Source organism: Natator depressus, chromosome 7 (genome assembly GCF_965152275.1).
Source record: "Natator depressus isolate rNatDep1 chromosome 7, rNatDep2.hap1, whole genome shotgun sequence".
NCBI lineage: Eukaryota > Metazoa > Chordata > Testudines > Cheloniidae > Natator > Natator depressus.
This window is the reverse complement of record NC_134240.1, coordinates 81,939,660-81,960,041: the sequence shown is the minus strand read 5'-3', so window position 1 is coordinate 81,960,041 and position 20,382 is coordinate 81,939,660. Positions and strand designations below refer to the sequence as shown.

At 45.8% G+C, this 20,382-nt stretch overlaps 1 protein-coding gene across 2 annotated transcripts in view; it reads left to right on the top strand.

Annotated features, from left to right (window-relative positions):
• The first annotated feature begins 1,299 nt into the window (after positions 1–1,299).
• CHST3 (carbohydrate sulfotransferase 3) overlaps positions 1,300–20,382 on the top strand; it is a 45,286-nt gene continuing 26,203 nt past the window's right edge. The window contains exon 1 of one of the 2 annotated variants that reach the window (XM_074958918.1): positions 1,300–1,414. The gene's annotated coding sequence lies outside the window, so the exon portion shown is untranslated. Of the gene's footprint in view, positions 1,415–2,042; positions 2,368–20,382 lie in introns of those variants that run through there. The other variant, XM_074958919.1, reaches the window with a different exon arrangement.

The following is a 20,382-nucleotide window of genomic DNA, read 5'->3' as shown; positions in this document are numbered from 1 at the left end:
TCATGCTCAAATAAATTGGTTGGTCTCTAAGGTGCCACAAGTCCTCCTTTTCTTTTTTCACAGTACTGTGTCAGATCCCCTCGCTCTGGAATGGAAAACAGTGGAAGCATTATTGCCACGAATTGCCAAAAGCTGAGCAAGAAGGGCTACAAATTTAGTTCATCGTCTATAATCAAAAGAGCCCTGAAGCAACAGAAAATACACAATAATGAAAATATGAAATACAATCCAGCCACACTAATATGGAAACTGTTTAGTTACAAAGGCACTTTCCTTAAAAAAGAGATATGATATGCACACTTCCCCGCTTTTACTTCTGTGTAACCTCTTCCCTTTGTGCATACTACAGCGAGAAGGGCGTCATATCCCACCCATGATCCATGTGCAAAATTACCATTGATACAATTGTAATAAACGGGGTCGACAACGGCCTTGGAATATTCCGATTGAAAAGGAGCTTGAAATCCCTCCTACTAAAGTGGGAAGTCACGATCCGAGTGACTTCAGAGCTTTGGCTCTCAGAGACGTGCGATTCCCTCCTAAGTTATTTCCTCGCTTGCAGAGGGGAGGGATAACGCAATCAGAAGTGCGGAGATAACACAGATGAAGTGTGTCCTGTCCTTTCGCTCCATCCCCCCACCGCCCCGCACACACACACCTTGTCTCACAGCCCTCCCCCGCCCCGGCCAAGTTTTCTTTTCCTGCAGCCACTGCACCCCCCTGCACGCCTGGCCAGATGAGCACTCGGCCACCTCCGCCAGCAGCTTTGCGCCTCGAGAGCCGGCCAGCGGCGGAGACGCGAAGGGCGGCGTGGCGCGGAGTGTCTCGAACAAAGCCAACAGAAGGGTCCTTGTTAGCGGGCTGCTCCCAGGAGGGGGCGAGCGGCGAGGGGAGGGGCGGGGCAGGCGGCTCTCCCTCCGCCTGTCTCCTCCTCTAGCCCGGGGCCCCCCGCCCGCCGCAGGGGGACCCGCTGGTGACTTCGGCTCACTTGAGAACTCTCCTGCGCCGCCCGTCGCGGGCTCGCCCGCTGCCTCCGGCCCAGCAGCGAGTTTCCGAGGGGCCGGGAGCCGCGCCGGGCTCCAGGCGGCGGCTTGAGGCTCGTGTGCCTGCGCCTGGGGGAGGCCAGCTCGCTCCTCCGCCCCCGGGGGCTGCTCTGAAACCGACCCGACGCACTCGTCCATTGCAACCCCCCCTCCCCCCAGGCCAGGCATCCAGCCCGGGGCGAGAGCCCGGCCGCCGGCTGCGGGAGGGAGCGAGCCCCAGCCTGGCACGGGGAAGCCGCGGCGCTTTCCCAGGAGCAGGGCGCTGCACCGCTGGAGGAGCGAGCGCGGATGGTCCCCCGGCCGCAGCCCGTCCCGCCGGGCAGAGCTCCCCGCGGCCGTCCCCGGGAGGAGCGCGGCGGGTCGCGGGCCGGGTAAGGCAGCCGGTCGCGTGCACGGTCCCGGCGCCTCGCCGCCGCCGCTGCTTTTGTTCCTTGGTGGGGCGGGGGGGACCCTTCGTGCGCGGATGCCCGCGGCGCGCTCAGCCTGAGCGGGGACCGTGCGCGGGGGAGGCGCCGTCCAGCTGCTCCCTGAGGAGGGCAGGGAACGTGCCCCGAGGAGCGCGGCTGGGACCCCTGCCCCCCCCCGGACACGCCCGAGGGTTGTGAGAAGAGCGAGCACAGGCCGGGCGCGGTGGGGCGGGGAGAGCCGGGCTGCGCCGGCTGGGGGCAATCCGGGGGGGCGCGCGGCCCCTGGTCGGTCTGTCTGTCCGTCCCGCAGCACTCAGCGTGCTCCTAGCGCTCCCGCAGGGACGAACCGGGACTGCCAGAAGGCAGGGAGACAACAGAGTCCAAGAGCAAGCTAGACACGGTGGGTCCCTGGGAGCAACTAGCCGGATTTTGGCTTTGCGAAGGCCACGCTGCAAAAAGGAATAAGCGGCATGAAACAGAAAGAGGAGAAGATAAAAAGCCGTTCAGCCCAAAGCCAGGCTGCGAGGTGGAGGGTCAGGCTCTCCTGCAAAGCCGGGAGCAGCGCTTGCAACCCTCCCCGGGCAGGAATCATTGCACTGATTGTCCTTCCAACTTTGGGATACAATTCGGGAAAACTTGTGTGTGTGCTGTGCAACGCGGCCTGTTCAGATGGAAGTTTTAGGGAATAATTCATGGAACCTCCTTCCAGAATGTAAATTGCCAGCAGATTTAAAATGAAGCAGCATTGCTGGGAGTGAAAGGCAGTTCAATGCACAGGCTAAAATGCTTGCCTTGAATACGCTGGGCCAGCACAGAGTTATGCTAGTTACACCAGCTGAGGATCTGGCCAGTTAACTATATTTAACCTACTAAATAAAAATATATTCATTGGAATTAAGGAAGACTCTCACATCCAGGTAGGTGGAAACAAAAGGACCGGTGCTAGGTATGGTTTCTTTTTCCATGACATGAAGAATAGGGAAGTGCAACTATATCAGAAACCTGGCAGTCCCTTTCTCTACAGTAGTACAATATCCTGTTTTTGACAATGGTCATATGCTTTAGAGGAAGGTGTAAAACCTCCTTAATGCACCGCATAGTGCTATACATGGAGAGGAAGGAGGGATTTCTTCCTGATCCCAGCTGATGATCAGTATCGACTCTGAAGCAGAAAGGTTGATGATCTTTGTAACTGTATCCTAGCTAGGGTAGCTGCAGATGCTATTCCTGTTTAATATCGATAGCTAAAATGTTCTATGTTCCCCCTTAGCTCTTTACTTTCTTCAGTTTTTATCATGGGCTTACGCACCCACCTCTGCCAATTGACTCCAGTCTTTAGTTGCAGCATCTTTCCTGGCCTTGGCTACTATAGACAGCTTTGAGAATCCACCTCTGACAATCCACCTCAGGCAGGCCTGGCATGCAGCACCCTCTGATAATTCCTGGGCTTCTCATGGGCAGAGAATGTCAACTACGCTAAACCACGTCTTGGTTTTGGGGACAAATGCCCATTGAGGACTTCATTTCACTATTGGAGTTAGCTAGATCTGAATGCAGTTCTTCAGGAGAGAAGATCCTGTTAGCAATGGAACCTCCCACACCATGTAGTTCTTTTGGTTACTTTGTTAAAAATTAAGGACAGACAGTCCAGCTCTAACTGTGAGCTTCTGTCCAAAAAGAGCAATGTGTCTGGCTCTAGAAAAGGGAACTTACTCATAAGTATCTTGGAATTGCATCATCTTTCTTGTCAACCCTGTTTTCTTGCTCAGAGGTGTGGAAAATTCTCCTCACTTCTCTTTCTCCCTGGTGCAGACTGGGGCTAAGCACCAGTCCATGTCTGAAAGTTCCATCCGGAGAGTTCTGATGCAGAGTGGGCATTGGCAGGTCCACCGCAAATCTTGCTAATTCCTCCATTTTAGACTTCAGCCACAGTTATCAGAAGCACTGACTCCTGTTGACTTAGCTGATTGCTGTAGCCAAACTCTGAGATGGAGAAACAGACACATGGGTATATTCTTCTGTCAGAGCACGTGAGGCTTTCTGTGAATAATTCCTGTTAATATTCAGAGAACTTATCCACATAAATCCCTCATTCATCAGTGGGAGAATAGATCCCTATATGTATAAACCACAGGATTTCATCTTGACTTACCTCTTTTCCCCAAGGGATCTAAGTCCCTTTTTGCATTATTTGTCCTTTTCCACTACTAAGTGGGGTGATTTATGGATCCAGAGCAGGGTGATGAAGAGATAATGATGTTAGTCAGTAACACACACACCTGACTTGTTGCTTTTGGGGGGACACTATGTTTCCTGGAAATGTGCTATATGCACACAGATGCATTCTGGGATATTCACTCCAATTCCCTAGGAGCACAACAACAGATTTATTTATTAGCTGGAATGCTCTATTTCTTAATACTACTTCTTGCTTCCTGTCCTATCTGCAGGAGCTTGGATAGTGGGATCAGGCTAACATACTGCTTTGTTTACACAATAAAACTGGAGCAATGCAGGTCTCAGACTAGCCTATTGAACAGGCACAGTGCTCAGCACTTTCTCTGTTCCCTTAGTGCAGGAATGGGTCAGGGGGATTATGAGAAATAGAAAAGGACATTCCATTCCCATAGAAGCTGGGCGACTGTTCCAAATGTGCTCTGGGGACGGAGCGGGAAGAGCGTGCACACACCAGTCAGCATTGTATCTTGTGCTACAGAGAAACAGCAGCAGCAGCCAGGCACAACTCATTCCCTCTTTACCTGCACCTATGCGGGGTGTAAACCAGTAGTTCTCTGGCCTGCCTACTCATGGCTTAGCAGTGCCCCTCTTAGCCCTTCTTGGCGGTCTGCAGAGTGAACCACTTTGGGAACCAAGGAGGCAGTGATTGGGGGTTGGGCTGGGAGGGGAGATGGGTCCAGGAGATGATCTCTCTTACTAAGTAGTCTACAGAATAACTAGCAAATTATATGCTGTATCGCTCTTTCCCCTTCCCAAACCATTTCCTGTATCATGCCTTTTTAGAGAAATCACATACCTGCATAATTTCTTCAAGGGCATATGGCCCAAGAGGTGATCAGGAGAAGCAGCCTCCTGCTACCCTTGCTTTCTAATAGATAGAAGAGTAGAAATTGAAACGTTCATCAAGACTCCCAACAACTCGCCATCTCATTCCCAGTCCGCCCCTACTGTTCCATCTGCCCCACAAAGACCTCACAGTTGTAGGGAGTTACATTCTCTGTTACTTGTGTGGTTTTCATTTCTCCTGCTTAAAAGCTGTCTGATGGCAGAACCCTTAGCTTGAATGTGTCCAGGGCACTGAAGAGGTGAGGTAGGGTCTAGCCTTTCATATTTGTAAAACAAGCGGAACCCGAAGCCCCTAACTCTGTCTCCCTCATCACTTTTTCTCCTATTAAAATTGTTTCCCAGCCCTCCTTACTCCTCTTCTGAGTAAAGGGTTTCTGAGGGCATTATTACATTGCCTGGACTTGTAATGTTATAACATGAAATTACATGGCCAATGCATATAATGAGCTGGTATGGCACACTGTGTTTTAGTGTTTCGTTTGTTCTGGAGTGGATTTGAGACATTGCAAGCTCTTCCACAATTGCAGTTCTTTGTCAGAGCTTCCTGAACATGAGGCACTTGGCCACTACATTTTTAGTTCCCCTTTATACCAGGGTTATAACTTAGCAACATAGTGTATGTCTACACCAGAGGATTTTTAACTCCAATTGGTTGATTATATCAGTTAGCTTAAGTTAGCTACCAGTCTGGACACGCCCCAAACCTTTGTTCCAGGACACAAACATTTGTTCTAGGATAAACCGCAAATATTTGTGGTGTCCAGGCTGACATGCACAAATGTGTTAGCTAACTTGAGTTAATTAGTAATGCTGATGAAGACAAAATTAGAGCACAATCTGCTAAGGGCTTCCGCCTTTACAAGACACCAGTTGGAAGGTATTTACGGAGCCATGAGCGGGATGGAGGATTGGAGAGCAGCTATCTAAATGCTACCTGGAACAAGCCCTCTGTCCAGTGTTGATGTCTTTCCCTGAAAAGTCCATCTTCATTTAACTGTGATTGAGTCAATGGAGTATTTTTGGAGGCAGCAAAAATATCCAGTGAGGCACTTTTCACTTATAGTCAGATCCAGCAAACAATAACAGGGTTCTGCTTCATTTCAACAGACTTCCCTGGCAAAAAGCCCAGTGGAGGCAACCAGAAAGGCGGGGGGGGGGGGGGGGGGCGCAGATGACAAGTCAAACAAAATTGCTAGAGAAAGGCAAAACTGCTAGAGAAAGAAAGGAGAGACAATTCTCCTTCTCAGGTGTGCACTATGGGATGTCAACACAGCATTTTGGAGCAAGCCTGCCAGCCCAGGTTAACAGACTTAGTGGGGCTCTTACTAGTGTTTAGAGCTGTATAGACAGCGCTTTGAACTTGTGGTTTGGGCTGGAGGCAGGGCTTGGAAGCCCACCCCCTTCCTTAGTCTTCAGAGCCTGAGCTCCAGCCCCAGCTGCAACTTCACAGTGCTGTCTACGCAGCTTTTTTTACAGTGTTAGTTCGAGCCCTGCTAGCCCAGGTCTGTTATCCATGGAGAAAGGGCCAGCATCCTGCCATAGCACAGCACCTTATCAGGCTGGTGTGCTTCTGCTGTAGAGAAAAGAGAACACACTGATCCATCTGAACTACAGAGTCATGGCAGCACTACCATTATTAATAAAGCCCCTCATGCCCAAGTCATTGCTTAGTAAAGCCCTTTGGGATTCCATGAGTATAAAAGGCGTGACAGAAAAGCAAATCCCATTCTGGTTATCAACGATCAGTTCCTATTTCAAGGCAGACACAATAATAAATAATGGGCCTAGAAAGTCCATCTGTATCCAGAATTTTTAAGTAAATACATAAAAAGATTTTTATAAAAATACCAGTACAGATCTGCTGGCTTTTACCAGCACTTTTTCCTGTTTCCCCAGCCTGGGCTGGGTTGGGAGCCAGAATGCAGCTTCTTTTCTTACAAATGTTCATCTCACTAGCTTTTCTTTTCCGAGTGGATGCTACTGTACCCAGCACACTTAGTCAGTTTAACAGGGCAGTGGAAAACCTATCCAGAGTGGTCTGGAGGAGGACTGTGAGGCAAAGTGAGGAAGGATAAATAAGGAAGTCCCCAGCTTGACCTCCCATGAACCCCAGTGAGTAAACAGGCTGAGAAGAAAACTACTGACATCTATTTTAAACTTAAGTATAACCCTTGCATGTTCTCTCTCTCTTTACACACATACACACACACGAGACACAGAAATTCTGGAGTCCTTACTTAGGCACTGAAGTCAATAGGAGTTTTACCTGCAGGATTTGATTCTTTATGTAACCCACAACATAAAATAAATAATAATAATAATAACTAGCTCTTAAATAGCAGTTTTCATCAGTAGGTCTCAAAGGGATTTACAAAGAAGGTCAATATCATTATCCCTGAGTTTTACAGATGGAGAAACTAAGCCACAAAGAGGGAGGAATTGACTTGCCCCAGGTCACCCAGCAGGCCAGTGGCAGAGCTGGAAATAGAACCCAGGCCTCCTGAGTCCCAGTCCAGTGCTCTATCCTGAAATTTTGGTATGTGAGTCAGAAACAAGTCCTTCCTTTTCTCTTTCTAAACTCACCAGGGCCAGACGTGTTAGAATTGAGGGAGGGAGGAAGTGGGATGAGGAATGAGCCACAGAATGCCCATGCAGTTTTCTGGGAAAACTGCAAAGAGTCAGACGTTGTTATAGCATATGGTTGGTTCATGGTTTTATTTGTGAGCTTCATTTCTTGCGGTATGAAAGGTACAATTGGATTATTTTAGTTCTGAGGAACCTTGGAATGTGTGCTCCCTCTCTCTCTCTCTCTGCGGAGTAATATCAACTTTCTCTTCAAACAGCAGTTGATAGGGGTTGGGAGCTTAACAAAGACAGGAAAATATTTCATTTTTCTTTCTTGACATGTCTCTAAGCCCTTCTCCAGTCCTGTTGGGAGGGGATTTCCACTGCAAACGTAAAGCTGCTGAGAGTGGGACTTGTGATGTTCTTTTGTCAGTATTTTCCATAGGCTTTTAAGAAGTCTGCAGTCTCTGTAAGGGCAAGGGAGGTGCTGGACTGGCTCATGTACTGTAATAGGGGAGAGGAGTGGACAGTTTCTCCTGGTAGTACTGCTAGCATAGCTACTGAAGAAAAGAGCAGCTATCAGAGAGGAGTGGGTGGGTAATGAAGACTCTGATGGTGCCTGTCGCCTTTGGCCTGGCGTGGGGTGCAACTGGAAGGAGAAGATGTCAGTAGCAAATGAGTGAGTGAAGAGCCTGGGCAAGGCCATAGCTAACAAGGGGGAGTGGGCCAGAATTTTTCTGTTCTTTTACCATCATAGAGTTTAAGGCCTGAATGGACCATCAGATCCTCTAGTCTGACCTCCTGTATAGCACAGGCCACCAACCCCACTCAGCAGCCACACACTAACCCAGCAACTGACATGAGACCAAAGTTTTACTGCTGCCAGGAGAATAGACAATTATATCCCATCAGCAGAGAATAGGGTGGACCAAGGTGCATCAGGGCCTGAGGCTCCCACAATGGCAGGGAAACAATTAAGCAAGATACACCCAGATAATCCTGGCAAATGAGCAGCATGCTGCAGAGACTGGTGAAAAGACCCCAAGGTCTCTGCCAATCTGACTTGGGGGGAAATTTCTTTTTGACCCCACATAAGGCGATCAAGTTAGACCCTGAGCACATGACCAAGAACCAGCCAGCCAAGCACCCGAGAGAGAGCGAAAGCTCAGTGCCGCCTCAAAGGCTTGGCCCACCCCACCCAGTGTCCCATCTCCTGCCATTGCCATCTCTGATGTTTCAGAAGAATCCATTACAGAACTCACGAGCAAAGAGTTTCCACTTGGAAGGCTCTCTCCAAAAGCAGAAGTGTTAGAAACGTACTGAAAACTAACAAAGAAAGCTTAAGTCTGCACCAGTCAACTGATAGCCCTTTACATTCTGCTGGAGCCTGACACCTCATGCTGATGGTCCTTATTTTGCCAGTGAATATCTTACAAATATGCCTTTCCCTGTGTCAGATTTGGTCACGCACACTAGACCTTGCCCAAAGCTTCTCAGTAAACTTCATCTGAAGTTTCTAGAAGAAGCTGTTTCTGAGATAAGATATGGGGGAGGGGGACGGAGGGGAGTTAGACAAATTTTTAAAAGCAGAATTAAAAATTGATTGTCTGAGTTCTGTATCTCAAAAACTAATTGCTTAAATCATCTCAAGTTTGGACAGAAATTGTCTGCTGGCCACAGACCATGTACCAAGATATAGGATGTAAAAACCCCTACCATGGAGTTTTAAATCAACTAATTACTATAAATTGATAGAAGAAAAAGAAGAATAGACATGAATATTGGACTGGTCTGGGCCTCAGGAGATCAGGGTTCAATCCCCAGCTCTGCTAGAGACTTCCTGCCTGACCCTGGGCAAATCCCAATCTCTCTGGGCCTCAGCAACCACCTGTGAAACAAAAGCCAGAACACGCCCCTTCTCTCACTTGCATTTTTCTTTTAACAATGGCTGCTGCAGTGTCCAGCACATTTAGTTTAACAGGGCTGTGGAAAACCTATTCAAAGTAGTCTTCGTGTAAGGTCTGTGGGGCATGGACTGTCTTTTCATGTGTGTACGTATGGGTTCTAGCACAGCGGGGCTCTGATCTCAACAGGGGCCTCTAGCTGTTACCATAATACAAATAATAATATTTGATATATTTACCCTAGCAAAATAATGAAACAAATATTAAAAGAGAGAGAAACAGCTGTTAGCCTGTAGTGGCTGATGGGAAAATGAGCAAATGAGAAGAACAGGGCAAGCAATATCAAGGAATTAGTAGCTTTTAAAAAAATCTAATTACAAAATGTATGAATAAATAGACTGCAACATGAATGACTTGTAGAGCAGTCAATGTTCTGTCTCCATAGGTTGCTTCTGTCCTCCAGAGTACTACAGAGAACAAAGAGGAAGCAATGGTCCATTCTTCTCTTTATGGCCTTGCATGGACTACTTTTATTTGAAAACAAAATCTAAAACAATGAAAGAAAGAAAAAACCTGAACTGCCCCAGATGACAGAGAACCTAGAACTCAGGAGAATTGTTAAGCTTTAAGAAAATTAGCCGCATAGACAGGGGAAGGCAGACTGGTGTAGGAAACATAGGGAGGGAAGAAGGAGTTTTAAAGGTTCAGTTTCTTTTTCTGAACTTGCGAATAACAGTTCAGAAGTGACAAAAGTCTGCCCATATCGGACATCTGCTGTGCTCTCAACACTGGGTGCACATATGCTGTCACTTATATATTTCTACTAACAAGACTGCCTTTGATCATCCTTTATGCAAGGCCACTGCCATGTGGCAGCATCCACACAACTTGTACATTTCCACTCAAACCCATCCCATCCACATATATACCCACCTATGTACTCCTTCCCTATATTCCTCTCCTACACATACACGTTGCCATCCAACCCTCTAGAGGGCTGGCAGCTAGGGAGATCCAAGTTTAACTCATGCCAAAGCTGTGTCAAAACAGAGGAGTCATTGAGAGTCTGAGGACCTACTCAGACTGGATTCCCTGACTCTTTGCTTACTGGAATCAATGCTGTAAATAATGTGTGGAAGAGGTGTGGGGGAGTCTTGTTTGCTTGCACTGGCCGAAACAGAGAGACGCCAGAATTCTTTTTTGCTCAGAGGAGAGATGGTATAAATCCATCCAGTTTCTCTTCCTTGCATCAAGAGACTGCATCAGAACCACGTAGGAGAGAGAGTAAAAATGCTCTTAACCTAAAGTTACGGAGTTCTGGGAGTTTTCTAGGGATGCCACCTTGAAAATCACTGAAAGTCAGTCCCCTATATCCATGCTAAAGAGTCATAGGTAGGGTGGTGCAGCAGTTACTTGTACACTCACTAACTCCAACCTTTCTGCTCTGACTGAGGCTTTCCAGGTGGCTGCTTAATTTGGATGGGAGTTGGTCCTATTTCAGGAAGCTTTAAAAATGTACAGTGCGACAATTTTTTTACTCACACAGATACTCTTTGATTTTAATTTTTAAATAAAATTCTGCTTGGCCATCATCTTAAACAAAACAAAACGGCTTTGTCAGTCAAACCCAGCCCAAGGCTTTCACCCTGTGATCAAGCAACACTGGTCCCATATTCATGCTGCTTCATGTTATGCATTTCCTAATGGGACTCCTTGTTGCATGGCTGCTCCCAGCTTAACTGGCAAGATGATGGCTACAGAATAGTAGATTGTCTGCCTAACAGTGAGAATGGCCTAGTGAATATAAATTCACACACACCACCCTCTTTATCTAGTGTTCCTATTTTGGGGGCATGTAGCCACATTTACATGCTTAGAATCCCTAAGTCAAGCTGATATTTCCGAGGATATGTTTTAAAAACAAGCTGTGCAATCCACCCAGACTTTATTTTATTTTTACATTAGTAACATCATAACTTGAGAAAGTCCAGAGGCAGCATGAAAGTTTCACTTAGAGAAAGGGAGCAGGAAGAATTTGTCATACATTTCCGAAGGAGGTGTAAGAGTTTGAACAACCACTATAGTGGTTAATACAATGTAGTCTGAAGAGGCAGTCAGGTTAGAAGCAACTTGTAGGCTACAAGGTTTTCTTCATACTGTGAACAAAAATAGCATCAGAAACCACAACTAAGACTACACTTCTTATCCCACTGCTATTTTCACAGTGTTTTTTCCTCATTAGCTCTCAGTTATTTTTTTAAGCTGATCAAGTAAAAAGATGAAATATGTATATTATAAGCAACTGAAAACAGAGTATTATAGTGGAAGGAGTTGGTCAGCCTTAACTATTGCAGTGCTACCTGCAGCACTTATAATGTACAGCCAGGAATTAGAAACAAAGCAACTCCTACTTGGCAGGAATATCCTAATCTATGGATTCTGTTCCATACGATTCTCTGAAGTGGGAATAAGTAGCACAGTGCATTAGTGTGTAAGACTTTCCTGTTGGTGTGCAAGGTTTGAATCCTGTTGAGGCTTACAAATTCAATGTTTGCTGATTTCAATGAATGTTTGCTCACATCACAAAACTACCATCTAGTTAAGCACTGTACATCAGGTCTGGTGGTCTGTTTGGTGGAGGCCCAGGCATGAAATAGCACGAATGCTGGAAAAAGGATTGAGCTACATGGGAGTTACTTGCATTCTGCCTGGCTCTGGCTGCCACTAAGTCCTGTAGTAGCCCCCTCAAAAACTACATGCTGAAGGGAAGACCTTTGGGCTGGGGCATCAGTTCCCTTTGTGATTGGGTATGTGTCCTAGTAAGCCCTCCAGTATACTCCTATTTAAGGATATTCTTGCTTCAGGTCTTTGTTCTAGGCAATGAATCACATGCAGTCCACACAAGTATAAATAGTCCACAGCCAATCCATCCATTAAGAGGACTGCTTTTTTGCCATTTATTGCATTAGGAGAGCCTCTCAAGCGAACTATGCTCTTGCAGTCACTCCAGATTGTCTGTGAACTTATATATACTGTAAATATTTCCAGGAGCTGTAGTCACAGTTCCAGTTTGACTGACGGGATGAAATTCAGAGTTGGTTAAAGCAGGCTGCAGTTTCTCTGGAGTTACACCCTCTTACATGGGTCTGAATTTGGCCAATGTAGTCTGTAGTCAGCCAGTTCAGGTGTGGTTTGAAGAAACATCTCTACCCTGCACTAATCAAGCTATAAAACATCATTGACTATTTAGCCATTGAGTGCCGCTTATCCCTGGAGAGTGAGTATGAGAGGAGTGCTGGGGATGGAGACAGAAGGATGGCGATATGCACAGCAGAGGAGATACAAAGTCTATGCAAAATGAACACATAGAAACCCGTTCAAGATTTCTTATGCTAGATGAATTTCCATACTAAGGTGATCCTCGTCCCAACTGACACCAAAGCAGACTCCATTACTCCGAGACAAGGGGAGCCTTTGCCCTGTCTGACACTGGAGTACTCTGATTCTAGAACATTAATACTCTACGGCAGCATTAACTAGCTGGTACCCCAATAAAGTTCAAAGAAGTAGCACCAGGGCATTGGAGAGGAGTAATTAGTGCTACAAGTTCATTTCCACTGAGATTTTTGTCTCCGAGTACAGTCATAAAAGCAGGGGTTGGAGGTGAAAGAAAGGATGGATGAATGAAGGAAGGAATCCCAGAAAGAAGGGGATGGGACCTAGAACTAGATGCTCACAGTTCACAGTCCAGGAGCTCTTTCGCTGACCATTGAGTCATTTGGGGAAAACGTCACTCCATTTATTCACACCTTGCACTGGTTTGCCGTAGTAATCTGAACTGTTAAATTTATTTCCTTTCCTGTATGATGTCTCCCATTTATTGCTGCCCATGGTTTGCAACATGGAGGAATGGATGGACATGAGCAAACTCCCTTTGACTGACTTTGGCAGGTGGCTGGCCCACCTAGTCTCTCGTTCCATACTTTTCTCCTTGACAACTTCATTTCCCTCCCTTTCCTGATATAAGACAGCAATTCCATCTGTGCGTTTTGTGCTTACAGAGAATTGCAAGTGATGCTAGTATATAATTACGCTTAGTTAGGTGAGATGGTGCCAGCAGACAGCTTCAGGAAAGAAGAAATGAATTCCTCAGGGCTCTAATTGTACTATTGATGCAACCATTTGCAGTTCTGGCTGTAGGAAGAACAGCAGATGGGCCTTGCTGGAAAGTGCTGCTTTGAACCATCAAGAGAGCTGGGAGAACTCACCAAACTGTTCTGACTGCTTGGTTTGGGGACTTTTTATTTACTGTTTTACTTCGCCTCCCACCTACCCACCCCCTGAGATACTCAGAACAGGGGAAGTTACGAGTGAGCTGACGCTGATGGGTGCACAGACAGGGTCTGTAGTGCTGCTGGCTTGTTTCCCCAGCCCAGGAAGGACTAACCACACCAGTCTCTTTCAGGCACAGTTTATTAATTCACACACAAAACTAGTAAAATAACCCAAACCAAAGCTATTCCCCTGACCGACACAGATTACAGGGGCCTTTCATTCTGTTCCCCTTTCTCACAGGTGCCAACCTTCCTCCTCAGCTCTCTCAGCCATTTACAGGCATCACCTGACCCCTTCAAAGTGGGGTCTGACACTCCAGCAGGGCTGGTTGGCCCCAGGCCCCTCAAGGGGCAAACCATGCTATTCCAGGTCCATCAGCTAGGGTAGATGGAGTATGTGACGGTGAGTGTGCAGCTGCAGAGTAGTAAGTGAGATGTGTGAATGTGTACACAACTGGGAGAGAGAAGGCAGAGAATCCTCTCCTGGAGCCCTGCTGCAATTCCTATCCAGGGCAGCCCACACACCTCAGTCCTTTGTTTGTTGCATGCCACTGTTCCAGTTCTGGCCTCTGCTGCTCAACTGTACCAGTGCACCTCAGTCCTGACTTGCAGCATGCCCTGCAGTCCGGTGTCCCTCCTCAGTTGTACAAAATCATTTGCCACCTTCTGTGATGGGACAGCCGTGCACTGGGGACTCATTTTCACTTCTGACCAAAACGTGGTGCATCCCAGGTGATGCCAGTACATTCAGTATCCTTCTGCCAGTTCTTCCTGGGCCTTCCTCGCTTTCTCTTTCCTCCTTTGAGTATCCAGTCAGTGCTTGCTTAGCAAGTCTCCCACCTTCAATAGGGTGTACATGTCCCAGCCACCTGAGCCTGCTTTCTTTGATGATCTTTTCTAACATGTCCTGCTCTTGTCAGCTCCTTTACTCTCACATTTGTTATTGTCTTTCCATTAAACGTCTAGTGTCTTCCTCAGCCAACTGTCACAGGCAGCCTCCAATCTCTTTTTTATTAGCCACTGTCATTGGCCAAGTCTCTGCTCTATACAATAACCTGCTCAGTATAATCACATGGTATAGTCTGACCTTTAGTCTGATGTGGAGATCTCTGTTTGTTCATCCTTCCAAATGTGGTGTTTGCTTTCCTTAATCTTGTATGAATATCTGTATCACAGTCACCTTCAAATGTCATCACGCTCCCAAGAGAGCAGCACTCTTCTACCTGTTTCCTTTGTTTTCCATCCATGTAGACCTTTGCATCGGTTGTCCAGTTTCCTACCTTATCTTGGGTTTCTTTGCATTTACTTTCAATCCAGTTTTTGCTGCTTCCTGTTCTCCAGTGTAAGAGCAGTGATTCTGTTTCAGGTCATACTTAGTAAAGCAGTTTCATCAGCAAAGTCAATCTTGTGTAACTTGTCTCCACTAACCCATTTTACAGTGTCCATTATACCTTTTGTTGCCTGCTTCATCACCCTGTCTATTGCTAATCCAAAGAGGATTGGTGGTAACACAACACGTGTCTAACTCCAGTCCCAATATTGAACCACTCACCCAGGCCTGTATCTGATCTTACTGTGCATCTGTTTCCATCATATACTCCTTATTTTGTTGATCAGCTTGTTTGGTGTCTCATAGTGTTTAGCAGTATTCCACAGTGTGCATCTGTGGATATTATCGAACGCTTTCATAAAGTCAATAAAGTTAATTAAGATAGGATTTTGCCAAGCAGTAGCTATTTCAATGATCTGTTAAAGAGTGAATACCTGTCCACAATGTGATCTACCTGGACAGAACCCAGCCTGTTCTTGTAATATTCCATCCATTGCCTTCTTCATTCTATTCAGTATAATGGTAGCCAACACTTTGCCTGGGATTGATAGCAGTACGGTGTCTCTCTAGTTCACGCACTGATGATGTCACCCTTTTTTGGCAATGCCATGATGATACCATCTTTCCAGTCTTGTGACACTTGTTCTTTCACTCTTTTTTTTTTTTTACAGAGTTTTATTAGCTACTCAATTAGAATTTTGCCTCCTGCATTTAGTACCTGTGCTTGAATTCTGTCAACCCAAGGAGCTTTTCCCCTGTTTAAGGCCGCTAATGGCTGCTTTCATTTCATTGGTATTATTGGTGCCTCTTCTGTTTCTACCTTAGTGTTGTAATTTCTCTCAAACCAGTGCATAAGTGTCAGCTCTAGACAGTTTAATGTGGAATGGAAATGTTCTTTTCATTGTCTGGCTTGTTCTTCATGTGTTTTCGACATCTGTTTGTGAGAGTCCCTGATGGGGATCACCTGTGACAGTCAGGTTCTTCCTGAGAGGTCTTTCATTATTCTGTAGGATTGCTTGTAATTTCCCCTCTGTTCTGCTGCTTCTGCCTCTGCAGCCTTCTCCTGAACTCAGGCATTTCTATCTGGCCTGCATTCCTTCTTTATTTCTTTGTCCTTTTCTCTGTATCTTGCATCCCCCTCTAATTGTTCTGCCTTCATCATGCTCTGTTCCTTTTTTGCCTTCAGAGCTTTCCACTCATCAGTCACTGCTTATGTTCCACATATAATCCATGTCCAAGCATCTTTCTTCTGCCCTCAGTCGTGGCCGTCTCAACTACTGTCTTCTTCTAGTTTGACCTGCTGTCCTCTAGACTTTCATCAACCTGGCCCTGTAAATCACTGGAATGGTTGCTAAGTGCAATCTGGAATCTGATCTGGATTTCTTTGTCCTTGAACATCTCTATTGCTATAAATACTCTTTTTGTCTGTCTTTGTGATCTTTTTAAGTTTAAATTGTAACATGGCCACTAAAAGAAAATGATTGGAGGCAACATCTACTCCTCTGCTGACTCTGATGTCTCTCAAAGAAGATGCCCATCTCTTAGTCTGTGTGTATACCTATCTTGTTGAGAGTTGCATTGTCTGGTGATGAGCTTGTGAGTCCTCTTGTGCTGGAAGAGCCTTTCTCCTATCTCTGGGGTGCTTGCGTCACAGAGATTCAAGAACCGTTTGCCATTATCAGCTTGGACGCCTTCCACTACTGTGCCCATGACTCCTTCCCAGCTAGTAGAGTTGTTGACGATTTGTGCATTGAAGACTCCTGGTTAGGCATGTCATTCAGTACTTGCTGCACCTGCTCATAGAATGTATCCTTTTCACTGTCACCTGCTGCACTTGTTGGTGCATATACTTGAACTATTGTACACTTGTCATGTCTTGTTTACAGCATGACTTATGATTCCGTTGTTCATTGGCTCCTAAGCCAGCAGGGTCTTGATTGTGACGTTATCCAATATAGTCCCTTCACTTCTTTCATGCATTGTTCCACCTGAGTGTAAGATTGTAGCACCATCAGACATCACCATGCCACTCCCTGCCCATTTTGTATCACCGACACCAAATATATTAAGATGGTATTTTTTCATTTCTTGTGTAACCTGTGCTGGCTTTCGTGTACTATACAAAGTGTGTACATTCCCTGTGCCTACTCTTGTTACAAATTTGGTTGCCAGGATACTTGGTTTTGTGCTCCATCTGCACCTACCACCCTCAAGTTTGGGTTGCAATATGGTTTTACCCGAGCAGGTTGCAGACACAACTGCAGAATCCTTCTCTTTTATCCAGGCTTGGGACTGGCACAGCATAACTATTTTAAAAGAAATAAAAAGTAGACAAAAAAAGAATCTCTACATATCATTACTCTGTGTAGGCTGCTCAGAACAGCCTACACAGGCCTGTCTGCAAAACTAAACTCTTCTCAGCCGTGTTGATTCAGTGGAGTGGGGACCAGTGTAGACATTGCAGTTAGGGCTGGAGCTCGGGTTGTGAACCCCCCCAGGCTACAGAACCCAAGCTCCAGCCCACGCTTGAATGTATACACAGTTTTAGCACCGTAGCGTGAGCCCCACAAACCCAACTCTGTAGAACTGCACTTTGAGACTTGCTGCCATGGGTTTTAAAATGCAGTGTAGACATACCCTTAGATGCCCTATCATGCAGATGCCATTCTCTCTGGAGGAAGTTTCCCCTAATACGGTGGCAGGAATTCTCAGCTGGTACCATTTTGGCTTTTGGCTTCATGTTCCCATATCAGGAATTCAGCTTACTCCTAGTGTAAACACGGCAATGAAGTATAAGGCTGGGGTCTGGACAAGCGGGGTGTGGACAAGTTGGAGGTTTGGTCGTTCAGATCAAATGTTTGGCAAACCTTTTCTCAAGACATTGGCTCTAGCTGCAGTGCAGGTGGAACTTGAAGAATTGCCAGCACTTTTCAGAAAGTAGAGGCATAATCTTTGTGGGCAGCCTGGCCAAAATTCTCTCTTGTTAAGGGCCTGCACAGCTAAGCATCTCTGGGCACCTCTCAGGATCAGTCCCTTAAACTAGTTTTCATACTCAAGGCAGCACGTGAGCTACTGCTGAGCACATAATAATGGGCACTGGTTGTGCCTGTACAGTCGCTGCATGCCCGGTATCGTTGTAAGATATTTGGAGATATAAGAGGTGATCTAGGGGGGAAAAAGGGTTTCATTCTAACATTCTTTCTCCTCCCCCCCCCCCCCCCCCCGATGTGGCTAAAACCAGTTACATCTGTTTCTTACTATCATCAGTGTTATGTTCAATGTCAGCTCTGGCCGACAGCTTTCTAAACCCCAGAGACCTATGAAAGATTGTATGTTCTGGTTCCTGACGTAACCCTTCTCACGCCAACTCCTAGTAACCCATTTCATGGGCTTTTGTGATGATTTTGTTACATCTTTAGTAGCAAGTGTCAGTAATTTTCCACAATGCCTCTGTATCAGCCTGTCCTTTTTGCCTGGGGATATATAGCTGTGTATGTCCCTATCCGCAGATTTGCTTTTAAGAACTGCATTTCTTTAACTAGTATTTATTAACCCTTTTTTATCTGGAAGTGTAAGTCTTGACTTTCTTGTCAGTGTCAGTTGTAACAACCTGGGCCATAACTGAAAAACATTTCCAGCTCTAGTTGTGGAGAGAGCAGTAGTCAGTAGATGGGTCAAGCACAGGACCATCACAAGCACGGGGAAAGCTCACCAAACCACCTGTACTTAGTGTTAGGGGTTTTCTTTCTATTTCTAATGTTCTATGTTCCTTTTGTTTGCTCTGAGACACCTCGAACAACATAGTATGCGGCTGAGGAAAGCTAACAATCGCTGGATATTTGAGCTATTGAAATAAAAACTGTCCAGAGGTGTAGGTGATGTGGCAGAAGCATTTAACAGGGCTAGACAATGCTAGTTATTTCTGTTACCTTCCAGGAGCGTGAATACACATTTACTTCTGTTTTCAAAACATGAAAAATTTCTGTCATCTGCTTGTACAGAATACGGAGTCCATGTGTAGTTTGTTGCCTAGGGTTTTTGAAATCTCTGCTCTCAGCGGCAACAGGGCCAAATACAAGGTGAAGAAATAAGTTTGTTTGCTGAAATCAGTTCATCTTGCCATCTGCCAGAATATCCAGTGAGCTCAAGGTAGTATTAAAAATGGCCTCTTTTCTGTGCAAGCAGATGATAGCAATTTTTCATGTATTTTTAATATAGCAACAAATAGAAGTACATTCATGCCTCTTGGAAGATGATGAAAATAGTTTAGAAACTGGGTACACTGAGATCAGTTTGTACCTTGAAAAAGAAGAAAAGCACAATTCATCCCATTTATTTCCCCTTTTGGGTGCAGTTTGATATCTCTCAGACAGATTTGGGTTAACAACAGAAGCATTTAATCAGGTTAGATACAGCCATGCTGGTGCCCATCATTTTCCTTTTCCTGTGATCCCAGGCTAGCCAGCACTGGGTTTTTAGAGATTCACAGGTCTGTTGCATCAGACCTCCAATCTGATTGAGCTACCAAGCCTGCCGCCCCCACTCCTGAAGTACCAAATCCAAAACCTTCATCAGCAACACGAACTGAGTTTGATTTGCAAGAAAACACAATCCTCCTCCACCCAGAAAACTTAAGTCTCATGGATAAAACTAACTGAGTTAGGAGGTTGAATGTCAGCTGGAGTAATTTATCCAAGAGGGAAGTGTTAAATGTGCACAGAGACCCTCTCTGTTTCAGCTAACAATGGGCCATTTATGACTTTTCATTCTGTTTCGTCACCCAGCCGGCAGGCGGGCACACATGCTCAGGATTTACTTCCAGTACTGAAGAAGAGGAAATAAAAAGTGGGAGGGACAGAGTTGGGCCTTGAATTCTCTACTGAGGATGACTGTTAGGGAGACCATCTGTCCCTTTTACCTAGAATTTCCTCTTGTCCCCAGGTCCTCTGCTCTGTAATGAGGTCCCGGTATGCCAGCAATGAGCACATACTTCTTTTCACCAGTTTTTCCCCCCTGACTACATACTCATGTGTTGCCCAGTCAGAATTTCACTCTCCTTTGCCTGCCCTTTGCATACTATCTACATAGGTATTTTTGCTATGCTGATTAGGGGAGAAGAGCAGGGAGCAAATTGTTACTCTTCTGCCTCTCCCCTGCAATCACCAGAACAGCAAGGCTCAGTTTCTGAATGATCATCACTGTGGTGATAGAGGGCTGACCTCTCTGTGCCTTGTGGCTGTGGCTGTCAGTAGAGACTTGTGGTGCATTAGGGCTCAAATCTCACATACTTTGACATACAATTTTCAGTTTCCTAGAAATAGGTGATGATGTAGACATATTATACGATACCATTCTTTCCATTCCACTAGTGTCTCAGAATGATATTAAACAGTGGCTACTACCATTAGATATTTTAAAAATCAGTAGGCCCAGATAACTTGCATCCAAGAGTTTTAAAAGAGGTGGCCATGGAGCTCGCTGGACTGTTAATGTTGATTTTCAAAAAGTCTTGGAACACTGGGGAATTTCCAGAAGACTGGAAAAAAGCTAATGTTGTATTAATATTTTTAAAAGGGTAAATGGGATGACCTGGGTCATTACAGACCTGTCAGTCTGACATCAGTCCTGGTCAAGATAATGGAAAAACTGATACGGGACTCAATTAATAACAAATTAAAAGAAGGTAATATAATTAATGCCAGTCAATGTGGATTA